The sequence below is a fragment of the Caretta caretta genome, chromosome 3, assembly GCF_965140235.1.
Source record: "Caretta caretta isolate rCarCar2 chromosome 3, rCarCar1.hap1, whole genome shotgun sequence".
NCBI lineage: Eukaryota > Metazoa > Chordata > Testudines > Cheloniidae > Caretta > Caretta caretta.
Window position 1 is genome coordinate 84,380,883 of NC_134208.1, and position 24,964 is coordinate 84,405,846.

A 24,964-nucleotide genomic window follows, 5' to 3' on the forward strand; every position below is an offset into this window, starting at 1 on the left:
CAAGTCCAGTGCAATCAAGTTTTGTGACTTCTCACCGCTCAAGACAGCATAACTATGATCGAATCTGGGAGAGAATTTATAGCAACTCAGAGCTTCAGCAGGTATTGCTGAAGGGGAAGATCAGGTGAAACTTGTGTAACTATGAGTATGGACTAGTAACTCCTTTTTTAGAAAACCTTCATTTAATCAGTGATGATGAAGAGCCTCTGCATTGAAAGCTTCTGTAGGGAGACCATGAAGTTCCCTATCTTCCAAAACTCGGTCTCCCTCCTAGGATGTTGTTTCTCATAGGATTGTGGGGTGGGTTTATATATGATTGTTCATACAGCACTGAATGATTCTGGAAAATGATGGCTGGGAGTGGCTGGGTCACTACAAAAAGTAATTTTCCCTTTGTTGATATTCACCCCCTCTTGTCAACTGTTGGGAATAGGCCACTTCCACCTTGATTGAATTGGCCTCAGTAGCCCTTACCCCCCCATGGTAAGGCAACTCCCATCTTTTCATGTGCTGTAACATATATGCCTGCCTACTGTATTTTTCACTCCATGCATCTGATGAAGTGGGTTTCAGCGCACGAAAGCTTATGCCCAAATAAATGTGTTAGTCTTGAAGGTGCCACAAGGATTCCTCATTATAATCTCTTCACTGTCCTGTTGTCTTCTAAAGAATACAGATTTCTGATGCTAACTAGCACTGGGTGTGTGGGTGGGTGGTTTAAGAAATAAATGCCAGTTTTAACACCAGTGTAACTCCATTGACTTCAGGGGAGTAACTCCTGATGACACCAGAGAAAGCGAGATTGGAATCAGGCCTTGATGGAGGTGGTGATGGATGGGCAGTACTAGCTACTTTCCTGAATAATTTTTACATTTTTTTTAAAGTTTATTGTGGAAGGGGCCTAGAAAAACAGACATCACTACAAAGTATTTCAAAGATATTATCTACAGCCCTGAACTGGGGTGGAGTGGGGGACTGATATAGTTCCAATTACTATTATGATAGTCTCCTTAGGAGTCTGGGTTTGATCCTTCATTTGTATGCCTGCATATAGGTTCAGAGGAGGTCCACATGAGAGAGAATTAGATTCCTCATTAAGTATCAGGGGGTAGCCGTGTTAGTCTGTATCCACAAAAACAACAAGGAGTCCGGTGGCACCTTAAAGACTAACAGATTTATTTGGGCATAAGCTTTCGTGGGTAAAAACCCCACTTCTTCAGATGCATGGAGTGAAAATTACAGATGCAGGCATTATATAATGACACATGAAGAGAAGGGAGTTACCTCCAGGGATGAAAGTAACTGAGGCCACTTACCGGTACGGGACGGCTCCGGCCCCCAGAAGGGGCGGGGCCTCGGATGGAAGGGGTGGAGCTGGGGGGGTCAGCATCCCCCAGCTAGCCCTTCCAGTCCGGCTGGCCCGCGCCGCCCAGGGCTCCTGTGTTGATTTAAGGGGCCTGGGGCTCTGGTCGCCGCTGCTGCCGTAGCGGCAGCGGCGTCCAGAGCCCCTGGGCCCTTTTAAATCGCCGGCCCCAGGGCAGCTCCTCCCTTTGCCCCCCCCCACCCGTTGGCGGTCAGGGGGGCCAAAAGGGGCAGGAACATTAAAGCGCTGCAGGGTCCTTTGCCATGGCAGCGCTTTAATGTTGCTGCGCCCCCCACCGACGGGGGGGCACAGCAACATTAAAGTGCCGCAGCGGCAAAGGACCATCCTTAAAGCGCTGCTGCGGCAGCGCTTTAATGTCCCTGCCCCTTTTGCCTCCCCTGTTGGCGGCCCGGCCGGTACGGACCCTACCACCAGACGTCGCCGCCAGGGGAGGCAAAAGGGGCAGGGACATTAAAGCGCTGCCGCGGCAACGCTTTAATGTGGGCTGGGTATGGGCCGGTGCGGGTTCTTACCGGTACACAGTACCGGCCCGTACCGGCTCACTTTCACCCCTGGTTACCTCACAAGTGGGGAACCAGTGCTGACAGGGCCAATTCGATCAGGGTGGATGTAGTCCACTCCCAATAATAGATGAGGAGGTGTCAATTCCAGGAGAGGCAAAGCTGCTTTTGTAATGAGCCAGCCACTCCCAGTCCCTAATGTGAGCTTGAATAGGGACTGGGAGTGGCTGGCTCATTACAAAGTAGCTTTGCCTCTCCTGGAATTGATACCTCCTCCTCAATTATTGGGAGTGGACTACATCCACCCTGATCGAATTGGCCCTGTCAGCACTGGTTCTCCACTTGTGAGGTAACTCCCTTCTCTTCATGTGTCAGTATATAATGCCTGCATCTGTAATTTTCACTCCATGCATCTGAAGAAGTGTTTTTTTACCCATGAAAGCTTATGCCCAAATAAATCTGTTAGTCTTTAAGGTGCCACCGGACTCCTTGTTATTCCTCATTTAAATATAAATTAAGGCTTATTCTAATGTTGGCTCCCTTTTTTATTTGAATGGGAAATCTGTGATTTTAGGCCTTTTGAAATTCAGATACAAATAATTGAAATTTACTAAAAATCAGTTAAAATTGTTTCCAGTCACCCTTTTAATTGAGGGATTTACTTGCTTCCAATCTTCTTCTGTGTCCATGCTGATTTTTCCCTTGCTGTAGCTCATGCTAGTCCCCAGTCTGGCAATGAGCTCTCTGCAGGTCCACCCCTGGACCCTGGTTTTTATGATAAGGCCTTTGTATAATGCTGACAACAAGAACTGTAAGCATCTTCTCAAAACCGTTTTATTTTTTTAAACAGGATCAAAACACAGAGGATAATAATCCTGCTGTGGCTATGAATGAGAAGGGTATGGAAGCTATCAGTCTCGGCAAGAATCCAGGATCTTCCAGGAAGAAGAAAGAAAGAGGGTAAAACTATATTCTTCTTGGTAAAGAAAAATAAATGCTTACACTTTTCCCATCTTCAAACTCTGCCAGAAACATTAGTCCTCTCTTCTGTATTGTGTTGTACTATGCTGCAGGTTTCCATGGCAGTTAATTCAATAGGCAGTAGTTCACTCTAGACAGGACATGAAAGGGCTCTTTAATTTAGATGGGTTTTAGAAATCAGTTTGAGGAACAATGACTTAATTTTCTTCTGTCTGGAAAAAGGTATAGTTACGTAACCACCTTGCAGCTGCTGGGATTAGATGAGGGCACAGAGGCTAACAATAAGGACCTTATCATGAGGAAAGGAGCCTACTTGTCCGTCCTTTACTTACGTCACCTGAGAATCAGAGACCTCCAGGTAAAAACAAAAGCCCATGTCAGAGTTAATTTTTCAAGGGCATAAAGTCCGTGTAATCCTACCTAAGCTACCGTAATGTATGTTTATGTATCTCCTTTGTTTCAGCGGGTCTGCCTGGGAATCCTGAACTACTTCAGATCTGTTGAGAGAACTTTAACAATCAGCACCTCAGGTCTCACCCTGCGTGCTCGTAATCTAGTCCCCAGTGCTGAAGATACCTGTTGGGTAAATGCTGTCAAAGGAGGCATTGGTGTTTCTGGTGGTCTTGGTTCTCGCCACTATGTCCATTATACATCAGCTGACTTCAAGGTGATCCATTCAATAACTCTATAAAAAGGTCATCCAAAACGTAGATTGAAATAGGAATATGTAATATGTTCCTCTTTGGGATTTTTTTAGTCTTTTTCTCTCTCCATTGCAAACTTTGTTGTGATAGCTCAGCAATTTATCCTATCTGAATTGCATTTATCCTCCTCCTTTGATTCTTTACCTGACAACTTTAAGGCCTGTTGTCTTGTCATCTATCATGGCCTAAAACTGGGAGGTTTCAGAGGAACAGCCGTGTTAGTCTGTATTCGCAAAAAGAAAAGGAGTACTTGTGGCACCTTAGAGACTAACCAATTTATTTGAGCATGAGCTTTCGTGAGCTACAGCTCACTTCATCAGATGTTTACCGTGGAAACTGCAGCAGACTTTATATACACACAGAAATCATGAAACAATACCTCCTCCCACCCCACTGTCCTGCTGGTAATAGCTTATCTAAAGTGATCAACAGGTGGGCCATTTCCAGCACAAATCCAGGTTTTCTCACCCTCCACCCCCCCACACAAATTCACTCTCCTGCTGGTGCTAGCCCATCCAAAGTGACAACTCTTTACATAATCAAGTCGGGCTATTTCCTGCATAGATCAAGGTTTTCTCACATCCCCCCCACCCCCATACACACACAAACTCACTCTCCTGCTGGTAATAGCTCATCTAAACTGACCACTCTCCAGGTTTAAATCCAAGTTAAACCAGAACATCTGGGGGGGGGGGGGGTAGGAAAAAACAAGAGGAAACAGGCTACCTTGCATAATGACTTAGCCACTCCCAGTCTCTATTTAAGCCTCTATTTAAGCCTGCTTAAATAGAGACTGGGAGTGGCTAAGTCATTATGCAAGGTAGCCTGTTTCCTCTTGTTTTTTCCTACCCCCCCCCCCCAGATGTTCTGGTTTAACTTGGATTTAAACCTGGAGAGTGGTCAGTTTAGATGAGCTATTACCAGCAGGAGAGTGAGTTTGTGTGTGTATGGGGGTGGGGGGGATGTGAGAAAACCTTGATCTATGCAGGAAATAGCCCGACTTGATTATGTAAAGAGTTGTCACTTTGGATGGGCTAGCACCAGCAGGAGAGTGAATTTGTGTGGGGGGGTGGAGGGTGAGAAAACCTGGATTTGTGCTGGAAATGGCCCACCTGTTGATCACTTTAGATAAGCTATTACCAGCAGGACAGTGGGGTGGGAGGAGGTATTGTTTCATGATTTCTGTGTGTATATAAAGTCTGCTGCAGTTTCCACGGTAAACATCTGATGAAGTGAGCTGTAGCTCACGAAAGCTCATGCTCAAATAAATTGGTTAGTCTCTAAGGTGCCACAAGTACTCCTTTTCTTTTTGTAAAACTGGGAGGTATATGCAGTTGGTAAGGCATTTGGTTCTAGCCTGGGGACCCTGAGATAGCAGACCTTAATACAGTGTATGGAAAAAGGTGTTTTAAGTAACATTTTAGAAATCTCGAGAAGTATTAGTTACAGGGTTGTTGTTTTTTTTTAAATCTTCCTCTTAGGTCTGTGTAGGTGGAATGTTGTAACTATGGCACTTGGCTTTAGAGGTGAAGGTATACAAAAAAATAATTTCAATAAGATTTTAAAGCATTTTGACATATACATTTTTTTCCCTGTGTAAAATATGTGGAATGCACAGAACACTATTATAATATTATTTATCTATAACAATGTGTTTGTACTATGAAACCTGTTCAGGGTGAGCTTCAAAACTTGCTGCTGGCTTTACTACTGCAATGTAGCCATAACAAATTCATGTGCAGTACCATAGCATGCCATTGTGTGTTCCCTGGACATACTGAGTATATACTGCATTCTCTCTCTCTTTCTGAAACGGCTCCCTTTTTGCTTGAAAAATACTTCATAGTACCAGTTGGATGAACTACTTTACAGCAGGGTTATGATGAGTTCACTTGCATAAGGTTTCTTTATTTCCCTCTCCTTCTCTCCCAAAATGTGGAAGATGGTGTAAGGAACAAGCCTGACCACATTTTTCCCAGCACTCTGTGATCTGGAAAGTGACGGCTAAATACTCTGTGTGTGGGGTGGGGGCGTTGAGGATGAGGTGGTGGGAGAGAGGGTGTAATTATGAGTGATAGTGAAATAATCGATGTGCTTTCCCAGGATAATTCAAAGGTACTGATGTATAAGTCTGAACTTCAACTGAAACCAAGATAAATATTATTTACTAAACCAACAACAGTTCAACTGGCAATGCAATTGGTAGCACATCCTCCAGTGTTTCCCTAACAACAGTTTCTAATATGATTTGTTAATATACTGCAAAGGCTGTCTCTTAGGAAGTTTATGATAATAATACAACTGCTTTCCTGGCAGACTAATTGACAGATCCTCAAGCCTGCTCTGCTTTTTTAACTGATTATGCTGTAACTTGCAAGCTGATGGTGCCAAGTTTCATACTTCTCACCCCACATGGGAGTCCAGTTGGACAACCTAATTTGTATTATGACTATATCATTTTGATAAGACTGTAATCTATGAGCTGGGCATTCAGTGTACAGTTAATACATCACACTGCTGTGCAGGAAACCCAGATTTAAGGCCATCATTTCACATTCCAACCTCAGGCTGGTTGAGACTGGAGGCATCAGAGGCATGACACTCAGTTTCAGGATGCAAGGGCATTCAAGAAATATACTGAGTGAAACTAAAAATCCTTCGGGGATGCATCCCTCCTCCTTCAGTCCTAGGATTTGGCTTGGAACAGCATTTTCTCATTGGAGGCTGCTGTAATCAAGGTAGACAGAGTCAAGTGTAGTGATGCACTGAAGTGGGAAGTATGTGAAGGGTGTTAACATTTATTTTGTAATCCTATGTGAATTTTGTGGTCTTAGTGCCTCTGAGCAGCTACAGGAGAAAATGACAGGCACAAATAATGGTGGGCACTAATAACACCTCCTAGACACACAGCTACCTGATCTGAAGGCACAGATGTACAGCTGGATTTTTAAAAGCCTTATTTGTACCCACAAACAATTGTGGGCATCAAGTTGAAGGCCTGGTTGAGGTGTATTTAAAATGTGGCTCCAAACCATAAACATTGCAGGGATGCTCCCTGGTTTGTTTGTTTTGTTTGTTTGGGGGGGGTGGATTCTCCAATTTTGTGGGATTGTCCTCATATTTCATAATATTTTGTGGTGACCACTTCCAGACTATGGTCTAATTGGAGAAACAAATAGCAAAGACCAATTGAAAATTGAGGGGGTAAGGTGAAAAAACAAAATTTCAGGGTCTTCCCTCAACTGATGTAGGAATTTACTGGTACTTAAAACTTCTGCCTTGTATTGTGCTTCTCACTGTGATATTTTCTCAGTTACTTATCTAAATCAAGCTTATCTTGATTCTGCTATAAAGGATTTTTTAAATGTTAACAAATTCCCTACCCTGTCACTTCTGAGAGCACTGAAGCTTAATAGTCACTTCAGAAATGTAAGTAAAGAACAAAGAGCACATACTTTTAGCAGAAAGAAGAAAAGAATGTTAACAAACTGATCTAATACTACATTTAAATTAAACATAGGTTTTTGTGGGCATTTACTGGCTAGTGAAATATGAATATTTCTCTAGTCCAGCACAGATCTCTGCAGTTAACATTCTGTTACTACTAAGACAGTTAAAGAGCATTGGGCAATGCATTGATTTATTTGGTGTGGTGAAGTTTCCATAATTAAAATTAATGCCTTGCCCAGGGCAAGTATTCTGCTTTGCCCATCTCTCTTTCTAATGGAATTTTGGAAGGCATTTTGGGAGAGGTAAACTTGTTTGACATCACTGATTTCCTAGGGTCAAGAGGAGGATCTTAGTAAAACCAAAGAGAGGAGGAAGGCTGGCAGTGTTAAGATATTACACTATAATATTGGACAGTGTGAATTAGGATGGTGTATTAGACACAGAAAAGTAAAAACAGACTTTGCATATAAATGAAGAATAAGGATCTTGCAAAAAGATATTAAGTAAATATAGTAACTTCTTGTAAGAGGTTTCCCTTACTGCTGTTGCACCCCCTGTGTCAAGGCATGGCATTGCAGATGGTCCCTGCCTCAGTTTACAATAAATAGTTACCGATTCAGAATCTGGTGGCCTGTGCCTTTAAACAAACAAATGTAAAAGCAGGTGTTTGGCTTCAGCACTTTAAGACCAGGACCCAACAAGGCCCTGGGGGTCTGGGTTTACTCTGGGGAGTTCCTTCGGTCTCCCAGAGTCACCCAGCACTACAAGAAGCAGACAAGCTTTCTTAACTGGCCTGCTGGCTCCCTCTTGGTTCGTGTCACCTTCTGGCCCTTCTAGGCCTCTGGAGGACTAGATCTTACTAGTGGCCTGGCCGGAGCAGATTTTTCTTAAGCAGAGGTATCAGGGCACTGATGTCTCCAGCAGGGGCCAAAACAGCCAGACAGATCATGTCCCTGCTGGATTTAAAAAATAAATTAAAATAAGGCACGGCTGTATAGGGTGACCAGATGTCCCGATTTTATAGGGACAGTCCCAATTTTTTGGGTCTTTTTCTAATATAGGCTCCTATTACCTTCCACCCCCATCCTGATTGTTCACATTTGCTGTCTGGTCACCCTGCGGCTGTATGCCAAGGGTTTGTCTACACTGGGAAATTAACTGTCATACCATACTCCCCATATGGACACTTTTATTCTAGAAGAAAAGTGCTTTTTTTTCTGGTTTCGCTTCTACTGCTTTGAAAGCCACACCACTCCTATTAATTGCAATGTGAAGCTCATGCCAGGGATGTTACTGAACAGTATTGAATAGTGGCACAGCGCCAGAGTAGATAATCTGGACCAACTCTTTTAAAGATGCTGTTGATTTTAGAGGAATAAAAGGTATAGGTAAATGTTAAACTATCCCATTGGTTCAGTACCTGCAAATAAATGTTGTAAAATCCAGCACACACACGTCAGTTAATACACCATTTCAGAACCCAAATGGCGATGGCGAAACCTTTTGGATGCTTGGGGGTTCTACCCAAATCCTTCAAAATGTTATATAACACTGAAATGCATGACAAGCAATATTACAGAATTGGAAAAGATGATAAGGAAAACAATAGTTGAAAAGGAGTCTTGACAAACTAAATTTTATTTTTCTTCTCTGTTGCTTTTTTGTTACAAAGTGGCAGAAAGATAGAAGACTTTAGAAAAAAATTGTGAACACCTGCTTGAGTGTTATAATTAAGGAAGCCCTTGTCTGATTCATTATTTGTAGAAAAAAAATCTATCTTGAGCTAACCTACCAATTTTGAGGCCTATATGACTTTTTTTGTGTGTGGTTTTGGGGCGTGAGGGCAAAATCAGGCTAATAATGGAAACTCATTTACAACCCTTATCACAATATAACAAAATAGCTTTCATAAGGTAGAAGCACAGAAATGTGATATCTTTTCTTGTATAGTTTTTATTTCTGGCTGTACTTTATTGCTGTTTGGTGACCTTGCAGACTGTCTCTTTCAGGCTCAGGCCTGCTCTTAGATATATTGGTTTGCATCATTGCATGTCTTGTAAAACTGATTGCTTGTATCACAATGTCTCTTTGGATTTACCATTGCACAGGTCCACAGTGCACAGTTCATGGAGTTTTCCGAGGTGGAAAATCATGATGACTTTTACCCCACTCAAGATGGATACATTCACACACAGGACCAGCGAGGGGCTTACATCATATACGATATAGCTTTAAAGGACCTGAAGGACCTCGAAAATCAGCTGCTGCTCGTGGCAAGCCAGTACATTGAACAAGATAAAAGTAAGATCAAATGCTGATAGCTCAAAAGCAGGGAGTCAAACTGGACTTATGCGATGACTTTTTTGAAGTGTGGCTATGGACATTGTGCAGAGCCATTTTTCCGATTGAACACCTGGATCCTTTCCTACTCATTCTATGTAGGTTTTTATACCACATCCATCACAACAGTGTCCGAGCACTTGGAATGATTGTCACTTATTGCTGATGCCACTCCAGTGCTCTGCCCACAAGATACACCTGGGACCTCGTTATATTAAATAGAGTTAATGAGGGAAGAAAGATTATTGGCCTGAAGTGGCCTGAGAGTGGGGTGAAAATATGCAACTGAAGGTGACAGGGATGGGTTAGAGGAGGAAAAAGTTCATAGTTTTCAAACTACTGCTGCTTCTGAAAGTGCTGCTCAAAAGGCAGGTCGGGACTTCATGCATCTCCACCCACTCTTAACCTTCTCTCTGTTGTGGTAAAAACTAAACTGCTAATTATTTCACATTGCAGATTTAGTTTTTTTACCATAGGAAATTAGTTGAAAGTGACTGGGTTACAAACTGCTGCTGAAAGAGAAACTGGATTGTGGGGAAATGGAAGGAGGGAGAAGGAGATGAAACAATCAAGGAAACAGAGAGGGAAGAAAGATTAGAAAACCATGAATAAACAGCCACACATGCATATATATATATATATATAATCATAGAATATCAGGGTTGGAAGGGACCCCTGAAGGTCATCTCGTCCAACCCCCTGCTCGAAGCAGGACCAATTCCCAGTTAAATCATCCCAGCCAGGGCTTTGTCAAGCCTGACCTTAAAAACCTCTAAGGAAGGAGATTCTACCACCTCCCTAGGTAACGCATTCCAGTGTTTCACCACCCTCTTAGTGAAAAAGTTTTTCCTAATATCCAATCTAAACCTCCCCCACTGCAACTTGAGACCATTACTCCTCGTTCTGTCATCTGCTACCATTGAGAACAGTCTAGAACCATCCTCTTTGGAACCCCCTTTCAGGTAGTTGAAAGCAGCTATCAAATCCCCCCTCATTCTTCTCTTCTGCAGGCTAAACAATCCCAGCTCCCTCAGCCTCTCCTCATAAGTGAATATATATATATATTCAAAAATGTAGAGGAAAAGTTTTCTAATGATACAGGAGAGGAATTATTTTTAATTGTGGAGGGATATGTTATATGACCTTCCAACACACTTTTTTAAAGCTTTAACTAACACACACGTTTTTAAAATCAATTACACATATTTGGATAGCAATAAGCCTGGCAAGCTTTAGTAGGCTGGTGTACCTACATCTTGCTTCAGGGCATAAGCCAAGCATTAATGTGGGGGGGGGGGAATGGGATAGGAAAAATCTTTCCCTGTGGACAGGTTATTTCATAACTGCCTACTGCAGGGTTTTGTAAGCCTTCCTCTGAAGCATCTGGTACTGAGATCGATGATTATCCTAATCTGGTATGGCAGTTTCTGTGTTTGTAAATCACTTAAATCTTCAGTCTCCCATCTCACCCAAGGTCCATTAATGCATGGCCTGTTGTGGATTATTTTTGTCCTAGTTCTTTACGCTCCCATGCCACAGATCCTGGTTCCAGTCTCTGTGACTGGATCAACAGGGACTGAGTGTGATGAGGAGGCAGAGTGCTTTGCTATCGTAGGCAATAAATGCTTTAATGGTAACCCCTTCAGCCAGTTCAGGAACAGCAGTGTTGGGTTCAAAATCCTCTTGTCCTGTCCAGTTATCAAAATAAAGGATGGTTGTTGCAATTTGGAGCTGGAGGGCAGCCAGTGGAGTGTCACGCACTTGCACTAAGGCTGAATTTGGTCTGAGGAAGTTGAGTTTTCAGACCATTTTATGGGATTTATCTTTTGTTGACAAAGCAAACTACATTTTTAATGTAATAGCATCCTTTCCAAATGGGGAGAATAAATGAAACTAACTAGGCACGCAATTCATGAGCTATGCAGACACTTTTGATTTGCTTCTCCATATATTTATTAAGAAATAAAACCATAACCAGCCAGCTGGAATCATTGCTTGCTGGAGGAGTCTCATTGGCTGCCAGTGCAGATCAATGTTTTGTCCCCTACTTCACACCCAGGACTAAACTAACTACAATTACCTTCCTCTAAGAAGAAGTCCTCTGAAAGTAAGACTCTGGTTTCAGCACTGTGAAGAGCTCTTTGCACTGCCGTGCCTCCTGCTGTGTATGCAGGTTTCCTTTGTGAGCTCTGAGGTTTTGGGGTGAGGAGGTAGAGATAACTGCAACTAAGATTAAATCCTCTGACAAACTAACAAATGTACTTTTCAACCTCTTTGATCTTATCCTGACTTATGTCTCTTTACCTGGAGTTTCCCAAACACTGCCCATCCCTCTTTTCCCTTTACACCAAACAGCATTTTTTTGAATATGTGTGTTCGATGGATCACACATATTCAAATAAAATTTCCCAGACACTTGGTGTTTGCATTTTAGACTGTATAGAGGCCTCCAGAACCTGTGGAATTTTAAATCTGCTGTCTGGCCTTCTATTCTCTGGTAAAGGTAAAACAGAGTCTCTCTTTTTGTAAATAAATAGGGTGACATCAAGTTTCAGAAAATTTGGTATGAATAAATTACTCTAAAACCTATCTTGGCCTGCTTCTATTTTGTCTCTTGTGTAAGTCCCATCAGACTAGTCACTTGTAAGAGGTGCTGACCAGTTGGAGATGTCTCCCATTAAAAACACCAACATTTACTGCACTGTTCACTTTCTTTCCTAGGCCATGTAACATACCATCAATCCAGTGATGACAACCTCTTAGCATGGGCCCACGCATCTGTGGATCGCTTTGCAGTGCTGCTTGACATTTAGATTTGTGAAGCTGCTCTCTTAGAGAATAAACGTCAGGTACATTCCCACCCAGTGAGGAAACTCTGAAAACTATTAATACATACCAGTTAATCTCCAATTCATTATTTAATTTTTTTATGAATCTTCCAATATGGAAGATTCATATAGTTGACACAACCTGCTACTGCTGGCTACATTAGAGAACATGATAGAGATGGTTTTCAATATTGCTAAACAAATGTTCATGTGTTGCATCGCATAGTTGTTTCTAAATATTAATACTTCTGACAGTTACGTTATCAGTGAATGAAATGCTGTGGATTAGTACAAAAGTCTCTCTCACATTCTCAGCAAGCATACTCACTGGATTGTACGTAAAGCAGAACCTTTTCTCATTTGCAAACTCAAAAATCCACATTAAGTGATTTGCTGTTCACTGGAACAGTTGGAAAAACAGAATTTAGGGAATTTAGCTTGCAATTGCAGAACACCAATGAATACACATGGTCATTGCTGCCCAAAGAGTTTATAATTTGAAAGACAAAGATTAGACAAGAATGGAATAAGAGACCTAGAGGAGGATGATTTAAAACTATTTTGTATGGTGTTTAGCACAATGTGGTCTTGGTCCATGCCTAGAGCAATAATACAAATAATAAATAACAATAATAAGTTTATATAGCTGAGAGTGGTGATAGCATTATATCGTGAGGGCATAAAGCCCAGTGCAAGGAAGCATAGATGGATGCTTCCGAAGAGCAGAGTAAAGGCCCTTCTCACACACTTGAATCACCCATTTCTACTTCATTCTTATTCCCAGCACAGGCCCTCTGCCACATCACAACAGCAGAAAGAGCAGAGGGGAGTTTCTGTGTGCCAAGCAAGGAGAGTTTAGTAAATAGAACTCTAACTAAAAATGGATTCATTTTCATACATACATACATGAAATACATGCACACAGAAATCTCAGAAACCCCCTGTGCATTTGCTGTTGTGGTAGAAGGGGTATGTATATCTATATCCAGTTGTTTATCTCAGCAAGTCTCTATTAATCATATCACCCCTTCATTGTCTTTGCACTTCTTAAATTGGTTGATACTTCAAATTTTTTGAAAACATCGTGTATGTGTGACAGCCATTGCCAAATAGAAATATATGGTGTCTCAAGGTGAAGCTGGAACTTTCAGGCTGGTAGGGGCATGGAGCTTGATAGGGGCATAATACTAGTCTACATGTGTTGGGGAATTACGATGGTCCAGTGGTTAGGGCCCTAGCCTAGGACTTGCGAGAAATGGGTTCAATTCCTTGGTTTGCCACAGATTTTCTGTATGTGATCTTGAGCAAAGTATGTAGCCTCTCTCTGCCTGAGTTCTCCATCAGTATGATAGGGATAGTAATACTTATCTCACAGGGGTGTCATGAGGAGAAGTACATTAAAGATTCTGAAGCTCTAAAGAGGTGTTTAATTTTATATAGATAAAACCTTCGTGCTTCAGGATATAAACCAGCTGCTAATTGCCTGGGGCTTGGAAGAAACTTCTTATGTGGGTAGGTTATTGTTGAAATGTCTTGAACTGAAGCTTCTGGTACTGGTTTTTGTCAGAAACAGGATACCAAACTAGACAGACTACTGGTATGGTCTGGTCTCGCTTGCCCCTCTGTTGTACGTGAAATCTCTCCATTACCAGCAAAAAATGAATATTTGGCTAGTAAAAAGGAAAACAAGTCCCTGTTACCTGTACTCACTTTTGAATATCCCTTCAGCTTCTAGATGGTTACTTTGAGGCTTACCAGCATGCTCTGGATACAGAAGAAAGATTTGCTTTGGCCCAAGCAATAACTGACATCATGCACAAACGCCCACGATTTGATCTCAGCCTCAGGTATTTTGTGAACACTTACAATGATGAATGCATCTGCCTAAGGCTTCAGCTGCAGCTGGTGAGAGAGATATTCAACCAACATGTAAGTAGGGTTTGTTGACAATATATCCTGTGGGAGAACTGGAGGGGGGAACTGATACTTGAACTGATAACTTTGATTCACTAAGAAGCCTCAAGTGTACTGGGTATAGGTTTGCAGTGCTTCTATTTAAGCTGGGTTGTAATGTCTCAGTATTAGTCTAACAATGAAATTGGATGGATGCTCCATAAATTAAATAGCCATAAGTCAACAGGAGAAAGCTGAGACTTGCACTTAAATCACAAAGTGAATGTTGGAAAGATTGCAGAGTTCTATTTAAAATACACACTTTAAAAGACTTCATCTATTGAAATTGGAGACAAGAAGAAAACCTGAGCAAACTGGAAATTTAAAAAATAAAATTAGATTCTGTGGTCACCCTCAAGTTCACAATGCAATGGGAGACTGAGAGCTCATGTCTGAGTGCCTGATGTTGCTCCTTTCCACCACTGAAGAAAATGTAAACAAAAATCATTAATACTTTGTTTTTAAAATACACTTCACGGTTTGGCAGATAGTTGTGAAGAGAGTGGAAGCCTTACCAAGTAATTAAAGTACAAAATGAAGTCATGAGCTTTGGGGTCTATTCTAAGTTCTGCCACACACTTTCTATGTAGTTTTGCACAAGTCACTTCATTTCTCTGTTCCCCAGTCCGCAAAGTGGAAGTTTGGAGGCGTAATTAGTGAACTCTTGTAAAGTTCTTTGTGATCCTCAGACAGAAGGCCCCATGTACGAACTTACTGTAGTTAGTAGCACTGTTAATAAAAAAATGGTAGCCATCAACATTTAGGGCCCAAACAATCCTAATATAACTCAATTGACAACTAAATAAAATATTTAACTCAAAAGAATTTGTGTTTTGCCTTGAACATTGATAGATATGTTTTGAGTTTTGTTTGTTAATGTCACTTGTATCATGTTTTGATTACTGATTTCCAGATAGATGCCCAGCGGGAATATGTCCAAAAGATTTGGCGAAAAGATCAGACAGGTGGTATCAGTGAATTTGGACTTCCCCATAATATAATTGCTAAGCAACTTATCTCTCTGAACAACAACTGGTGAGTAATTTAATACAGCCAGTCTTGTTGGAAGTAAGTTTTACGTTCTAGTGGTTGTAATTGATTTCTGTCTTCAGATAATGAAACTTGCTGTCTAAGGTGCTGGATCCCAAATTGTAATTGCCTGAGGAAGGGCCATCTAATGAAGATTAACATGTTAGGACTTTTACTATTTAATACACCCTATGGTTTGCCAGAGAGACATCTGAGCAAGAAAAGTGATTCTTTTTTCCTGATAGTGGATTTAATTCATTCATTTTTGCATTACATTGGGAAATTAATATTCCCAGTTATAAGAGGTGTATATAATACTAATGTCAAAAATTCACTTTCAGGATCACTATTTTTTGTTGTAGCTTTTTGTCAGTCCCAGTATATTACCTTCCGATAGATGGTAGTGGCAGCAATAAGGGCTGGGTTCAATATCTAGGGGCTCCCCTTAACATTGCAAAACAGAACTGGTTTGAGCCCACACCCAGAAACCTGGGAAAACTAATCACCACCCTGGGTGCCTCTAATAGGCAATACTTCCTCATTTGCAAGCACTAAAGTTGTGTATAACGAGATAACTTTTATTAAGGGGAGAGGGAACACCACATTGATTTTGGAAAACACAACAATAATTTGAAAGTATTCGAACAATGAGTAAATGCTTTCCCCACAGTATCGTGGGCAGTAGTCCTTTGCCTCAGTTTTCCACCTTGCAGCATGAAAGTCCAGTGGACCAATGTCCCTTTCCTTCCGCTGCACCCCTTTAACAGTTGGTTGTTTGAGGTCAGTGAACTCCCAGAATCCAGTAGTGTGTTCAGGTGGGTAGTTGAGTGGTGCCTCCACCTCGGTTTGCAGCTGCTGCCTCTGCTGTCTGTACCTGTGAGGCTGAGATTCCACCACCTAGCCCAGACCCATTAATGATTTCACTGGGTAATGGGGAACCTCACTGCTGTTGCCTCTTCTGTGTCGTCTTTTCACACTACACTGTCCCCACACCGGATCTAAGGCTCAGCTCCTAGATCAGCTTCTCAGTGCCTACAGCTCTAGTGATCACTGAGAAGTAACAAAGACTCTCAATTGAATCAAATCAACTCTGTCTTTAAACACTGATGGGTGAGGGTCAAATGTATCTAAGACCCTTTAAACAGACTCTGCACCACCAGGTAAGAGTACTTATTCCCACCCTCTCTGACTTTCACTTGGATTTGGCATCACAACCCCCTGCTTAGTGAGTGAAGTTCAGTTTAGGGGGACCCCCTCAATTAGGGCATTTTAAGTACAGTTCTGCTGCCCTTCACTCATACAATAAGGTAACAACATTTCACTACCCCTGCATCCAAGACTTAAGTGAATTTTAACCCCAAACAGCTAAAATTGTTCATTTTGGCAAAGCAGCTGCATCTGCTGGTCATCTAGGCAAAGTAGGTGTGTCTAGGCAAATATGGTCTGCTCCTGAGATCTTTCCCCCATATCATCAATAGATGGTAGGGGAGAGTCCATTCAGACCATTGGCTTACAGCCCATAACTTTAGAATCACTCTATCAATATTGTGATATATCTTTGCAGTAATTGGCTATAGTATTAGTATTAAGTGTGACCACTAGTTATAGTACAGTGATCTCGTTTGAGGGTCGAGTATGCAGATGCATCAGAGCAGCGAATGACTGAAGTTTTTATTCTCTACTTTCATTGACAAATAAAGACTTTACAGTTCCTTTTACATACCTTTCATATGTAATTTTTTTTATTAACTCCTCTACTTTATTTTAAGATGAGCTGCTTGATTTCTGCCTGTGGAAGTCTTAGTTTCCAGCTGGTAGCTAAAGTCATTGTAGTTTGTGTACTAATCACTTGCAATAGACACTTATTCCTGCCACTTTCAGAAGGATTTAGTTCAGAGCTTTTTTTTTTTTTGAGTGCTACAAAAGTGGCATGCCAAATACGTATGCAGTAGATTCTGTTTATTAGCAGCTCCTCACTTGCCAGCAAAAAGTTGCTATTATCCAGCAGTTGCTAATAAGTGTATGGCAGATTTGCAAGGCTGCAGCCAGGGAAGGAAACACTGGCCCCACAAACCTGCCTGTGGGCAGGGAGGGAAGCTGCAGCCCAGATGCCGAGGCTTTCCACAGGGAGGGAAAGCTGTGGGCAGGGCAGCAGCAGGGAGAGGTACTGTGCAGCTCTGTCGGTCCCCAGCACCCCTGCTCCCTTTGGAAAGCCCTGGCATCTGGGCTGCAGTCCCACTCCTGGCTACTGCCCTACCCACAGCCTCCCTTCCCAGCCTGCAGCACCAGGACTCCAGCAGGGGCTCCCCCACTGGGCAGGGTTGCAGGTACCCCAGCCCCTTATGTCCTCTGTGGTCCCCAGGCACAGGGAGATTTGTGAGGTTGCAGCCAGAGAAGGCACATCCCAGGATTTCCTTCCCTGGCTGAACCCCACAAACCTTCCTGCGGCCTGGGCCTTTCTTCCAAAAATATTTTTCAATAAGCGGCATGTGTTAGGGGGCTTATTCCTTCACCCACTTACTTCCCTGGTCCTTCTCGCATGAACAGAGAGCAACAATACCCAAAGTCCAAAGGTGCAAACAATTCGATGTTTATTGGGGTGAACTTCCAGCAAGCATGATTCCAGTTTCCTTCCTTAGTGTCCCCCTTCCCAGCTCTGACACCACAGAGCCTTACCTGTGTCCCTGTTCTCATTCCCCCCCCTTAGAAAAACATGATTCCAATTCCCCACCCCCATTTCCCCCCCCCCCCCCCCACATCATGAGATTTTCTGTTCATTAAAACACAACAATGCTAGCAACAAGACAAACACCACAGACAAACACAAAACACAGATCCATGGTTATTCTGGGTTAATTTTCCCGCTGGTGCCAGCTTGCTTGTAGAGTGTCTGAAAAACAAAAGAAACAATTTCCACCACCCGCCAGTGGGGACAAATTATTGCTTAATAATAATAATACCACTTTCTTTTACAAATTTCCTTGCTAATTGCAGGAAAAACAGAAGAATTACCTCCAAGCTGTCCTTATTTTGTTCTATAGTCAGGCTAGTGAATTACCCCACTCACTGAAATTCATGAGGTGGTGTACCTCAGTTTCCCCTCTTGTACAACAGAGCAAGTTTGCAATAGTTTCTCTGCTGTACCAAGCATTACGTTTATTCTCAGGTAATAGCTGAGACACAGCTTCAGATTTTAGCACTGTACACACACACACACACCTTACCCCCCCCCCCACCTGAAGGTTAACCTGTTCCCCTTATTTTCAGGCTTGACTTGTTTTTTCACCTCCCTTTCCTGGAGGGCCATAATCTGAGTCTTCTAGTAACTTGTTTGCTGACCAGATGTATTCATTATTTGCAGCTCCTTTGTGCCCATCAGCTAGGTAATTTGCATTTACAGAGAGGCTTACTAGCTTGCTTTTGGATCCAAAGCTGTTAGCAGCTCAGAGACTGTCTTAAAAGAGAAACATTTTACTTCCACCAGAGTTCTGATTACTTTCCACTTTCATCTCCTGCTCCAAATCACACAGAGATCTGAAAAAGAAAGCACAACCTATTGTGGCTCCTTTTGGAGCCCTATTAGGATTTTATTTAAGTACCATGTTTTATTTGCATTTCTTTTACCCCTTCTCCAATATACACTGCACATGTCTTGGGAAAATGCACATTCCTTCCGTATAGTTTAACCTCCATAACATTATATTAGCCATATTAATTTTACACAAGGTGTAACTGCCTGCCCCGTGCCCACAGAGTTTTCATGCACACCCACCAAAGCGACAGTCCGATCCCCCAAAGCCACCCCAAGGCTCAGTGTTCCCATCAGCATGATGTTGCTGATATCCAAATCCTATTATCGTTGAAGTCGATGGGATGGGTTCCCAGTGAAATGTTACTGTTAACTGGAAGTTAATATAAGGATTGCTATTAAGCAGCATCCACTGCACCAGTATAAAAGTTTGTCCTGCCAATTGCTTATAAAACAGGATCTTTTTCCTTTGGTAGTGATCATGTTCTCCAATAAATTCACCAATTTAATGAATGTCATTTTTTTTAAAGCCCTACTTTGAAGAACATTTACTTGCTGGAGTTTCATCCTTCCCTGGGCCTGGCATCTTTAATCCCGAAAGCTCTTGAGTACGTCTCTTAGGAGTTCTATAGCATCTGTAGACCAAAAACACCCAGTGAGACGACTAGTCTAGAAAAACAAGTACTTCAGCTAGCAGTGGATGAATGGCTGACCATGGAAAAGCCTGAATCTTCATACAGCTCTCAAATTCAGAAAGATGTAGGTTCAATTTGTACTTTTTATGTAAGTGAGAATTGTTGTAACTTGTAAATCCAGTTGAGTAAGTGTTGTAAGAATGGAAAGATCTTGGTGCTATCATACATGTTCTTTGTTTAGTGGTTAATGTTTTAGTTTTACAATCTTTTAGTATTGGTTTAGTTATTTGACTGGAATTTATATATTGATCAAAGTCCTTTTTGTCTGTTTCTTATGCAAAAGATCCCAACTTAAAGGCACAGGGATAAGAAAAAAAAGCGTCTTATTCTGATCTCACACCAACGAAATACAATAATTCAAGGATAGTCAGTTGAAGTAAAAAAAAGTTACACAAACATAAAACTGGTCTGAGATCAGAAATGGGCCCTATGTTTACTCTGCGTGTGTGTGTGTGTGTGTGTGTGTACAGTTTAATAGTTATTAGTATTAAAAGGTTAGATGTATGCACAAATATTATTATAGGTGGGGCTGGTAACACTGCCTACTATTCAGATTGCCCAACACTTCCCATTTAAAATATCCTATTTTCCGTTGCCTATAACATCACCAAACTTTATTCATTTGGGATGAAATTTCTCATGGTTGGTGTCAGCCTCAGGTTGATTTTTGGGAAAATTTTTAGCCAAATTTCCAAAAATGAGGCTAGAGGGAAATGCTTTTTTTTCTCATGTTTTTTTAAAATAAATAAATAAATAAAAATCTGGTGACCTTTTCTTTTAAAAGCTCCAATGCCCCCAAGCTTTGGAGCAGGGATTTGAAATTTGGCCAGGGAGTGGCCTTTGTGTCAGGCAAGTGCCTTTTGGTCATTGTTGTGAAATATTATAGTTCACACACGCTCAGTCAAGGTTTCTTAAATTTTTGCAGTTTCTAGTTTCTGTCTGCACTGTGTATGCTCCACACTGGGCCTGTGCAGGGCTGTCTCTGCAGTTGAAGCTCTGGGCTGTGAGGGGTTGCCAGGTCTGGATCCAGGTACCTGAAATGAGAGCAAGGAGACTGTCTGTCTCTCCTGTGCTCTCAATGACCCCACTCTGCTTAGCCCAGCCACCATGGAGGAGGAAGCTGCCTGATTTGAATGCATGGGGGATGAACCAAACCTGTGGTGGGGTAGGGAAAGTAGATTGGGAGAAGGAGCCAGTGCATGTGTGGGGAAAATTGGAAATGGAGTCTGGTTGGGTAGAGAGAGGGAAACTGAGATGGAGCATTACTGGAACTGAGAACCAGTGGGGTATGGGGAAGAACTGAGACTGGATGGACAAGTAAAACTGAAACTGGTTGTGTAGTAAAGGAATCTGTTGTCTGCAGGACCCCTATTTCTTTTGTTGAAAAAGTTGAGATTCGTGGTGAATGCAGCAGGGAATTGCAGGAAGAGAAAGGAGGGTCTCGTGTTTAAGGCAGTTGAATGCTGACCAGGAGGATTAGATTCTAACCCTGCCTGTGCCAAAGAGTTCCTGTGTGATGCTCCGCAAGTCACTTAAACCACACTTTTCCTAATTGTCTGTTCCTCAGTTTCTGGCTGCCTGACTTGAGACCCTGGTGTGATGGGTTGGGTCATAGAAACCCCCTTGAGAATGCCACCTGATGTGCTCAGACCTACCTGTGAGTCTGTTTTTCCTGCCAGCTTGGGACTTCAGTACGCTGTCTTGTTGAGCCAGACATGCTAGCCTGCTGCAAACACAGACCCAGGTCTGAACCACGTCCCCCACAAGCTGCAGACTTAACTGAAAACAGCATAAGAGGTGCTCCTGTCTCTAGTACCCAGATCCCAATGGGATCCAAACCCCAAATAAATCTGTTTTACTCTGTATAAAGTTTATACAGGGTAAACTCATAAATTGTCCGCCCTCTATAACACCAATAGAGAGATATGCACAGCTGTTTGCTCCCCCAGGAATTAATTACTTGCTCTGGGTTAGTTAATAAGCAAAAAGTGATTTTATTAAGTATAAAAAGTAGGATTTAAGTGGTTTCAAGTAATAACAGACAGAACGAAGTAAATTACCAAGCAAAAAACAAAAACATGCAAGTCAACTTCATTCCACAACTGTCCCTCTTACCCTCTTCACCCTTCCCTTCTCTTTCCATTTAGGTTATCCCCTCCTATGTAAACCCACTCCCCTCCACACATCATACCAACAACAGAAAAGTATGATGCTAACATCCTGTTTGCCACCATCCCATTGTTCACTCTGTACGTGTGTTATATCCCTTCTCCTACCAAGGAGCTGTCTTGTATGTTTTGTAAGCTCTTCAAGGCAGGGACCATCTACTCTTCTTTTATGTAGAGCTTAGTCCAATGAGGCCCCATTCTTGGTGTTGGCCCTTAGGCACTCCCGTAACAAATGTGATTAATAATAATATCTCCCTTCCCTTCTTTTCCTTGCAGTTATTTGCAGACACGCTGCTAGAAGACCCACTCCTTGTGCGGGATATTGCTATGTTAGCACTAGAGTCAGGAGCACATGAAGAAAAGAAGCAAGGCAGAGAAAAACAAGCCTTTATTCTGGACATCTTCTCCAGACTCCTGGAACTCATCACACTCCGCCATCGATTGATAGAGACAGTCCTGGAGAGTGCACAGTTGGCTGGGTTAGCACAGAGCACATGTGATGCCACCTGTTGTTCTCCTCCTGATACATGGAAGAGTTGTCTATGTAGCATTTACAAATGTTCATGTTTTTAATAAAAAGAGGTACAACTTAAGGTTGATAAAAGACACATGAAAATTTTTGCACTTAGATACTGCTGCCTTTGAAATCAGTGGCCAAACTCCCACTAAAAAGGTAGCAGGAGTAGGCCCTTTATCTAGTGAAAATGGGGGTCTGTCTACCTTACTGGAGTAGGGTAACCAAGGGGAATTACATTGATCATTAACCAAGTGGAGATAGATGCGGCCTCTTCTGTGGCAATGGTTTTAAGGTCATGTGCCTCTTTTAAAAATAAAATGACAACATGCCAAAGAGATCCACACAGGTTAAGAAGCCCAGTGTCTTACAGTTTATTCAACAAACAGCAGGCAAATATAGTCCTGTTTTGACCACACTGATCTGAAATAGAACTAGCTGGAAAAGTTTGGGATTTTTTTCCCCTGTGGAAAATTTTGACTTTTTGTCAAAAAAACAGCAACAAAAATGTTTGTTGTCAGTGGCTAATTTTTTTTTTTAAATATATATGTAAAGCAGACGCTTTGCACAAAATACTTTGTTTTATGGAAAAACCTTTTTTTTTTGGGGGGGGGGGGGGAGTTTTCTTTACAGAAATCTTTCCAAAGAACCCTAATCTGAAATCTGGAATTTTCTCAGTAAAAAAAAAAAACGAGCACAAAAACCCAAGCAATCTGTGAGATGGCAAGTAAATACATCCTTAAAATACCAGTAGTGAATTGTCTTACTGTAGGAATACAGGGAGGCTTTGTAAAAAGCTCTGAAGGGAAAATAAGGGATCAAGATGCATATGTAAATCAATTTAAACATATAATTTGTTTCAGATAAATTATTCTGTCTGGTAGATTGAACATCAGTATAAACAGAAGTATTTTATTCAATGTGATATTTTAAGCAGCTAATTTTGTATCTTGCTTTGATGTAATGAAGATCACAGTTCATTAAGCTATCTGCCATGAAAGACTCTGGGGTTTGGATTGAAACTTCAGAAAGGCAAATAACCTGTTTTTCAGCTTTGCAGAATAAGATGAAGTGACTGAAACTAAATTTGTTGATTCTCTAGTGTGTGCCAGGGCTTTAATGAAACTTTTTGGGACCTGCCAGAATGATCACCCATTACTTGTTGGCCTCTCCAATGGTGAAAACTGATTTATATCTAAAAATACATATGCTATCTACACTATTCCACACAGCTCATTGTTTTGTCTTTTTGCTTTGTTCCTTAGTAATGTCCACGTATAGTAAGTGTGTCAAGACAGTCTAATTATAAGACATGTAAATGTGGGGGAACATGGAGACAGGATGGATTCAGTCTCAATTTGGTTCTCTTCTGTTTCCTTTATTGCCATATTAACCTTTGCCTCCCACATTTCTGTCTCCCCCCCCCCCCCCTTTTTCTGGTTTTCTTGGTGTATCTCTCCTTCTTTGCCACTGTGTCCCCTTGTAACACACTCACACACAAGTAAATATATCATTGCATGGATTGCTCACTTGACTATATGGTGAACTAAGGAGCAACTCATTTCACAAGCTGAGTCTGTAGCATAAACATACCGAGCCCTTTTGGTTTTGGAGCTGAGAGTTCCTTTATCATACACTTCCTACATAGTGTTAATTGATGTGTATGTACTTTTTAATGGTCCCAAATGTGACCTTGTTCTTTTGTATGTGACACCCTTTCGTGCCTCCCCTTTTCTTCCTTCTTTTATTTCACTTTTTTGCTATTCCCATAGAGCCAGGGAGCGTTAGCTACAGTTTAGAGGACTGGGAATTGGGACTTCTGGGTCCTATTTGTGGCATTGCCACTTATTCACTAAGGTTATGCCTAGACTGCACTAACTGTGTCACTGTAAGTTGTCTAGTGTAGAACATAGCCTAAATAGCTTCTCTATGACTTAGCTTACCTATTTATAAAGTAGGCATAATATTTGTCTTCCTCAGAGACCCATTGTTATGACAAAAGGAAGTGTTGTTATCTTATTACTCTGTCGCTGTGTGTCCAAACAGCCAACGTTTTGATGGTCCTATGGGATCATCTTCCTCTTCTTCCCCTACTATTTTGTTATAATGTTTCTGACTGTGCTGAACTAAGGATTTCTACAACACAAGTTCCACAGATTTTCTGTTCTAATGGTAAAAATGCTTGTTCAGGGTCTGATCATCTCCTGTCTTGACTACTGTAATTTCCTCTCTGTCACCCATACCTCTTCCCAAGCACTATCCTCCAGTTTATCCAAAACATGGTTGACAAAATTATCTTCTTTACATGTCAGGCTGACTTTTTCATACCCCTCTTTGAATCTCTTCACAGGCTCTCCCTTAGACACTGCATAAAACATTAAACTTCTTGTCCTTGCTTTATTTTTGTGTACTGTAATATGTCAATCACATGGTCAGTGATAAACAAATAATGAATATCAGCAGCACAATGAGCAGTATTTGTTCTGGTATCAATGAAAACATGACAGAGGCTAAGTATCATTAAAATTTTAGGGAAAGTATCATACTGTAGCAGGTCAGTCCAATAGCCGCTGGCCTAATGGTCAGGCAGTGGCTTCACAGTTCTTTTCAGTCTGCCTGTCCTGGAGGATACCCTGCTGGGTTGTATACAGCAGCACTCAGGCTCTCTTGTGTGCCCATCTTCCCTCCTTAAGATTCTGTCACGACAGAGGGGAGGGTGAGCAGGGGATAGGGTCCTGACCCAAGGCCCTAAAGGGGTGTTGCAGTGTCCTGACCATTCACTGGTCCATTCGAAGTTAGCCCCCGCCCCCGGGGCACTTCCTATTGGGCTGTGGCTCCTCTGTTTTGGGGCATGGTCTCAGTTATTCTAGTATCTGCTTTCATTTGCCG

General features: G+C 41.8%; 1 pseudogene; it reads left to right on the forward strand.

Annotated features, from left to right (window-relative positions):
• Nucleotides 1-3: 3 nt before the first annotated feature.
• Nucleotides 4-24,475, forward strand: LOC125634300 (uncharacterized; annotated as a pseudogene).
• Nucleotides 24,476-24,964: the final 489 nt, after the last annotated feature.